Source organism: Anopheles marshallii, chromosome 3 (assembly GCF_943734725.1).
Source record: "Anopheles marshallii chromosome 3, idAnoMarsDA_429_01, whole genome shotgun sequence".
In the NCBI taxonomy this organism is placed as follows: domain Eukaryota; kingdom Metazoa; phylum Arthropoda; class Insecta; order Diptera; family Culicidae; genus Anopheles; species Anopheles marshallii.
This window is the reverse complement of record NC_071327.1, coordinates 59,175,645-59,183,659: the sequence shown is the minus strand read 5'-3', so window position 1 is coordinate 59,183,659 and position 8,015 is coordinate 59,175,645. Positions and strand designations below refer to the sequence as shown.

General features: G+C 43.6%; 1 non-coding gene across 1 annotated transcript; it reads left to right on the top strand.

Moving 5' to 3' along the window:
* The first annotated feature begins 427 nt into the window (after window positions 1–427).
* Window positions 428–500, top strand: Trnak-cuu (transfer RNA lysine (anticodon CUU)). The gene has a single exon. It is a non-coding gene; the product is annotated as a tRNA-Lys (tRNA).
* Window positions 501–8,015: the final 7,515 nt, after the last annotated feature.

The following is an 8,015-nucleotide window of genomic DNA, read 5'->3' as shown; positions in this document are numbered from 1 at the left end:
TCAAGATTTCATACACGTTTTTTTTTTTAATAAACGCACTATAACCCCAACCACCCCATACCTGGTCAGGTGGGAGACCCGTACCTAGGTAATTGGTTGCGTTGAGTGTAATGTTTCATTTTTATCACGATGAAACATCAGATGTCATACATCAAAAGCACCCCATTTAGGGGAGGGTTTTTCGGGGTGTTTCGTTTCCAGAACGCTTCGCTGCGGCAAACTGTTCGGTGGATGGGATGCAAATTTTACGATTACCCGCGTGATACCGCCCTTGATACGGCGGTAAGCGATGATTGGGTGTTTTGAAGACTTTCGTACAAGTGTGTTTTAATTAGAGGAAATGATTATTGTGCGACGTAGACAGTCAACGCACTTGATGAAGATGAAACGGACAGAAAGATATTAATAGATGCGCACGGCTGTACAAGCCCGGCTAGCTCAGTCGGTAGAGCATGAGACTCTTAATCTCAGGGTCGTGGGTTCGAGCCCCACGTTGGGCGGAGAGTTTTTTTTATATAAAAAGAATTAGTTGAATAAAAACATGCATATCTGTTAGATTTGTTTTTTTTTCTAATTCAACATGTTTTTTGTTACTTATACTGACTGTACAACTGCTTTGAGAAAATAAAGTGGAAGAAAGACGGAAATGGCAGACCTAAACCTCTTGAGGTTGTAGTGCGCAAAAAGAAGAAGCAATGTTTTTTTAGTATACTTGTTATAAAATACTCGCTTTGCAAAGAAATACTATTTCTTCCAAATTTTCTTTCCCTTCTACCACAAACACATCGGTTTATTAGCCCCAAAAAGGAAACTATTCATTGCTTTCCGGCAAGCAGATGGGCAATAAATCTGCCGCATGCGTTTATGCCACTATCTATATTGAATTAGAAACTATCAACGACCCTAAACGGCGGCAGGGACGTTTTATGGGTACGACCGCAAATAAAAAGCTTTCGAGAAGATTAGCAAACTGCCTGCTCCTTCCATCGGGTTTTCATCGTTCGATGCTCGTGTGTCGCCAGCCCTTCGGTGTCCTTGGGTGTGCTATTGAACGATTGGACAGCACTGTTCGGGTTTTCCCTCCCCGGTGGCTGTGTAATATGTGTTTTCGGATAAATTTACAAACGTCTTTGGGTTGTGACTGGGCCCGTACTACCGCGACAGCGCCGCGAACGGTCCACGCGCTTAGTATTAATTAATTTGTGCTTATTCCTTATGCTCGGGATACAATTTATGCCGTTCGGAGGTTTACGGCTTGCGGTTAGAGATTTCCGTTGATGTTTTCCCCTTTTTGCCTGCCCACTTCCACTAACCAACAAGCCCTCCGTTGCGGATTGGGTCGCTTTTACGATCGACTTTGATCGTAAAATATAAAATTTTTATTAATCTCTTGCGCTGGTCCGACCCCACTTCCCACTCCACGGCTTGTAATGGGTATGGCAACGCAATTGCTTCAATAGTATGCAGCGAAGCCGCGATACGCTACACGGCGACCATGACTGTGGCCGTATCGAAGTATTTTTATTTTTGGAAGATTACGCCTTAAGCATGCCTTTATTTTCCACTCGTTCACCGTTTCTCGGGGAAGGGAACTCCAACCCAGCATAGGAATGGGCGGGGGAGATTTTTTGTTTTGCTTCTGTAGTGGTGGCCGAAACAAACGCTTTACGAGCGGAATATTATCCTTCTAATTTGATTTTTATTTGCTATATACGGGCATGGGCGCGTATTCGACATTGATGAAGGCCCTTGTTTGTACACCAAAGTGCCTAGCTGCTTTTACGATTTTTCTTCCCGTTTTTCCGCTACATTCTGTCCCATCCCCATTCCCCCGCACCCGTACCCGTTTTCCCCAGCGTGTGAATCATTCACACACGGCCGTAAAAGGCCGTCGTTTAACCTCTTTTTTTAATTTACAGTAAAAATGGAAATATGAAATGAGCAATTGTCTGTCGAATGTGTGCGCCGGTTCCGGTGGGGCTTTTTTTTTGCGGTTGGATGGCGGACACAACGCACGCACTCGGCCTACCCCGGGTGCATCTTGTCGAACGCAGAGTGCGGCCCAAGACAAATTAAGACATAAACATAAAACCCGAACATTGCGGATAAACTTCGGGTGGAATATAAAAGTAGTAGCTTTATAGGTTCGGTGTAAAAGAAAATGGTGAGACAGAACAGAATATAAACCACCGAATTGGCCGTTTCTGTGGGTACGAAAACTATTCTGCATGGGTTTATTATGTAAAGCGAGAATGTGTTCATTGCTGTTCTTGTCGTAAGAACCTGGAAGTAGCTTATTTTATAGGTGATTTATTACTTGCGCGACTGTCCATTCTGGGGCTAAGATGTTACATAATTTAACATTGTTAGTTGTTCGAGCAAAATTGGAGCACTACATTTAAGATGGCCTGAATTTTTAATGACTCGTTGCATGCGTTACAGCAAGATCTGTCCTGGAGTACAGCCACCTGGTATGGTGTCCTCATATCTCTTTATCGTTCAATAGATTCGAAGCTAGTCAACGAAAATTGTTTAGGCATGTGTTACGTAAACTACCGTCGATTGATAGAAATTTGCTGCCACCGTCCAGCGCACTGCCTCTTGTTAGGTCTTAAAATCTTATCAAAAAGGCATAAGAATGCTCAGACTATGTTTGGTAACCTGGTAATGGCTTATTGGTACGGTAGATGCTCCTCGAGTTCTTGACAAAATTGGCACCCTTTTGCCAAGAATGATTTGTCGGTATCAGACAATTCTGTTTGTTTATAGGACTAACCCACGTTAGAATTGATACGAACTAATTTGAACTAAGTTTCAATATTGACTTTCCAATGCTTTAATTTTTTATTTCTACATTTTTTTTGTAACTATGCTGTCGTTTTGTATTTAAAATTATTGTTTTGCGTTTTTATCTATTGCTATTTAAGAACTTGGATAAACAACAACAATTTACAAAATTAACAAAATTTGTTATTAACAAAACGATTACGAGCAGAACTTCATCTTGGAGGAATTAACTACCATTCATGTTGACACCTTCAAGCTGGGTCGAGGGTTAAAAAAGCATTTCGAACGCTTTATCAACTTCAGAATCAGCAAATCATGCCCTCGCTGATCGTTAACTGACGGCTCAAATTGCGAACAGAGGCAACATATTTTGGGTTCCTCCTTTTTTCCACGCAAAAAAACGCAAAAAACTAAGCAAAAAAGGTGACACAAAAAAAAAACCGATGGATCAAACATTGAAATGGCTGTGAAGTGAAGTGGCCCCGAAACAGGCGTCTGGTAAAGTTGTGTCTTATGTTGGTAAAGCCCCCGTGGAAAACACTTTACCGTAGCCAAAAAGGGATAGGATAAATTTGCATTTCGTGATACTTAAAAGGGCAACCACATCTAGGAAAAGGAACAGGAAAAGATTCGTCTAACTGCCCGCACTGTCGGGGAGAGAAAAAAGTTTTCTCCTTAACGGGGTTGTTGACAGCGTTCTTGCCCGATGAGTGTTTGGTGACAATGATGCGACAGCGAATGCGAAGGATCAAAAGGTGCAAAAGGACACATTGCGAGCGTGTAAAAAATGGGACTTAAGCATGGTTGATTCCACTCTACCGTACAGGCTGAACAGTTAATTCTAATCGATTTTTGTACGCTGTGAAAATGTAAAGAAATTTCTATCCACTTGCTTAAAGTGCGTTTATAAACCTTTTTTTCCCATTGTTTGTAATTTAAGAACTCGCTCGTACACTTCCATTCCGTTTGGTACAATTGCACATGGTCTTATGTCATTTGCCTTCGACCCTCTTAACGCACGGTGTTCTCCTTTCCCTTTTGGTATCGTTTTGGCGCCCGGTCAAGGTTCGTTTCCTCGCGCAACACTTAGTACCGGGACGAGATCACGATCGTGCAACGCTACTTTTCCACTGATATCGATCAGCAATTGCCGATGTTCTGCGTTTGCCGGGCGCATCTTCTTTAGCGTGCCTACCCGTGGTCCGGTTCCGGTTCGGTGCTGACCGGCAAGGAAGCCACGCAGCCGAGCCAATGAGCCATCGAAAGAACCATATCAATCTACAACCCTCCTCCTTTGTGCCGTGTAAAGTGATCACCCCCGGGGTGAATGGGAAACGGTTATCTCCCCACAACAACAAAAAAAAAACGAACCCCTGCGGACACTGTTAGAGGGAGGGATGGGTCCACTCTCGAGCGATCGTAATCTCCCGATCGAGTGGAAATGGAACAACGAACAAAAAAAAAATTACTCCCCGTGTGCCGTTTTATTTTCGATTGTCAAAAGTCAACGGAACAGCGGCACAAACCCAAGACGGCAGAACGAACGTGGCTACGAAGTCATTTATTAAAGTCACTCGCATTCGCCACTCATCGTTCCTTCCGGCAATTGGCACCTTGGCACGGTGCGTACGGAAGGCGAAGAACGAAGGATAAATGTGACCGAACAACCATGGCAGCAACCGTATCATTATTAATTAAAAAATATAATGCACACATCAGCGCAAGGGCGCAAAAGGGTCCGTTCGGTAGGGGATATGTGAGAGATACTTGCACCTGCCAATGGTTTTGCGTTGTGGCGGCTGCGAAGGACGCGAGCGCTCGAAGCGTTCGTCTTATCCTTCCAGGCGTATGTCCTGCGAGCTTCCGTTAAAGATCCGGTATCCTGCACAAGGTTCGTCGATTGAGGTCGACGACGTCTCGCATCGAGGTCATCGTACACGGTAGGTAGCACCAGGAACAGAAAGGGATCCTTTCGCTTATCATCCCCATTTACGTGATACGGAGGTTTTGTTTTTTTGGTGCTTTCTTCCTTCCATAACTTTGGCTAATGACGTGAATGAGAGGGTCCTGCGATGATGTCGGTTTTAAAACTTAATTCCCCTCATTCTTTACCACAGGTCCTTGCCACAGTGACGTTACGGTGGCTCTTTGAGCCACACCATTGGAATGTTTCGTTGCGTCGTTCCATTCGGTGTGAGTTATTTCCCCTTTGCCGGTTACCTTGGAGACTTTGACCTACGGGTTGCTTTGTTTGCTTTAGCCTGGTTGGCGGTTTTTCTGGTTGTGCTTATGCATTTCACCTGTCCGACAACGTTTATTACTAGCGCCGTTAAACGCTAGGTCGAGGGCACACGACCAAGGACTTTTAATTGGCAGCATTAAGAAGAAAGCCTCCCGAGTGTGAAGTAGTTTCATGTAAACGGTAGATGACAGAATGCGAAACAATGTTTGACATTTGCATTGTGTTTCTCCAACGTTTGGACATTGAGTTCAAACAAAGTCCTAGTGATTTATGATACGATTGTATATATGTCACCGGTTCAAAATAATAATAATAATTTACCATTATTATTCAAAATTGCAAGAAAGTATATTGATTTCAAAATTACCCAAAAATCTGAAGGTGTAATTTTTGACAATAGCATTAAAAGTATTAAATGATTTCCCAAGGAATTTGTAATTCAATTTGATTCAATGTAACGCATATTTTGGCTCGAGCAACAAAAAACACATGCTGTCAAAACTTGTTTGCCTTTTAAATAAACATGTTCAAGTCTCTTGAACGATCGTATAAAGTTGCATCCTTCACGGTCAGATGCTTATCCATTCGTGTATCTATAGATTTGTGAAGAATATTGGTAGCACACTTCAATATCATAATTAAAAGACTCAGTATTAAATGCATGGATTAGATTAACTAGTGCCTAATATGGGACAAAGACGGTCGTTCCGCAAAGAAAAGGAGACTTTTCAAAGTTTTAAAAGATCAACATGCATATTTGCATAATCCTGAACCAACTATTGATGGTCATAATCAGATTCAGTAGCAAAAACGTTAAATTTTCATACTAGTTCAATATCTTTGGCAATAAATAAACTCGTGTTATAACATTCCCAGATTATTAGATATTTTCTAAATGCAATAAAATTTTCGCAATATAGACGATAGTTTTACAAATTGAATAACTAAAATTTTAAGATTGAGATAAATCCTTCATTGTGTTGAATTACCCACTTGAACAGCTGCCTACTTTGCAAAAAAAAAAACAATTACGTTAAAAATTCCTTCCCCACTCCACTCGGGAGGACAAAGTGGTTTGATTCAGCCTACCCGCTTGTGATACCGTTTAATGGGACGCACCGTTTTTATTGGCGCAATCAGGGCATTGCGGGCACAAACTGACAATCAGCTTTACCGCCATCCGATGCACCGCAAGTTGGTTCCGAAATCCGATCCATCTCGACACGCACTGTAACGTCCGGGCCCGCCAACGTGTGGACAAGCGAATCAAGTCGCGGTCCGCGCTCCGTTGTTGTCCAGTTGCACCGCGTGAAGGCTGCCGGCAGGTGAAATTAATTCGCAACGCGCAGGAAATGCATTACCCGGTGCATCATCAGGGCCACAAAAATGAGTGCGAACAGTGCACCCGCACTGCTGCACCGTACCTCTTACCCAGCAAAATAAAAAACAATAACAGTAATGTGCTGTGCAAATAAAAGAAAATATTATAGCCAATACGACTTTCAGTGTGTGTATGTGTGTTTTGCAGTGTGAGAGCGTTGTATGTGTCGTTTTTTTGTTATTTCCACTGTTAATTCACCTTTCCTTTTGTTGCGGATTTCCACCTGAAACAAATTGCCATTTCGATTGGCCCCCGCGGGGGGACACGATGGGTGGTGTGGGGACATTGAAAATCCAGGCTTCGCAAAACCTGCAACGGCCAGAACACATCTCGCACACGCATACACACACTCACGGGGGGGAAAACAATGGCACCGTTGGACACAAAACGCCGCACGACACGCCGCAATGTTGTAAACTATGTTGCGTGCATTTGTTTTGTTATTTTCTCTTTCCGCTCCTCTTCCTTTCCCACCTTTCAACAACACCCCCCCCCCCCACTCGATCGTTAGTGGTTCACCCCCGCCTCGCTGGTGCCGGATGATGGCCGCACCATGGCGACCAGATCACGGGTGGGACCATGCCGTGCAACACAATTTTTCTATAGAGCCATTTTGTTTCCGCGCTTGGTTGGCCAAGTAAAAATTTTAAATAGTTTTATATATTTTTTATTGGTGCTTTTTCTTTCGTCTGCCACTCTGGTTTCCCCCTCCGTTACCTTCCTCTCCACTCGACTCGTGTGTGTATGGTCGTGTTTCAGTGAGAAGGGGTGCCCAGGTTGCTTCGTCGTCCAGCGATATCAGCGTGATGCAGTTTTCCTCCGTGGGGTGTTGTCTGTTTCCCGACGAGGTTTTTTTTTTTTATTGTTTTCTAGCAAAGATGCGCTCCATTCGGGGCTTAGGTTTTGTTGTCTCCCAGCGTTCGATAGGGGATTATAAATGATAAACACAGGCTGGCACATGTTTGGTAGGATTATATTTGTGCTTTGGCGCTTGGATAATGGTACCCCCAAGTCTCCCAGCGCTGTGTGAGTGTGTGTATGAACGGCTCATTGAGCTTCGTTAGCGGGAAAATGCACGAAACAAGACGAACGGCAAAAACAGAAAAAAACACTCGCTTAAAGTTTATCCACAAATTTGATACTTTACGATCTCGGCGGGTCTTCTTCGTATAACGTCTCGCAAACGTAGGCAAAAAACAAAACCGTCACGGAAATGCCCCGGGTACCTTAACACTTTTAACGCACCATTGTGCTGTTGGCGGTGATTTAATTAGCAAATCAACAGCTGTTGGCCAGCTGGTTGTCGGTTGTTTCGTGCGGGCAGGTTGCAATACCGTGAAGATGCAACCGTGTCGCTGTGGAATGGAGGCTAGGCGACGGGAAACGAAAACCGCGTTCGTAAGTGTCATTTCTTTAAATGCATGCCATAAAATCACGCTGATCATGCACCGTTACACGGCCATGCCCTGTCATGGTCATCGTCGTTTTGTTGATGAGTTTTGTTTCGTTGGTTTTTTGTTTGCGTTTTTGAACGGGTGCGAACTGAAGTTCCTTTTTTTCTTGGCAGGTGATTAAGGTGGACTCCTTCCTTACGGTAAGGAGTAG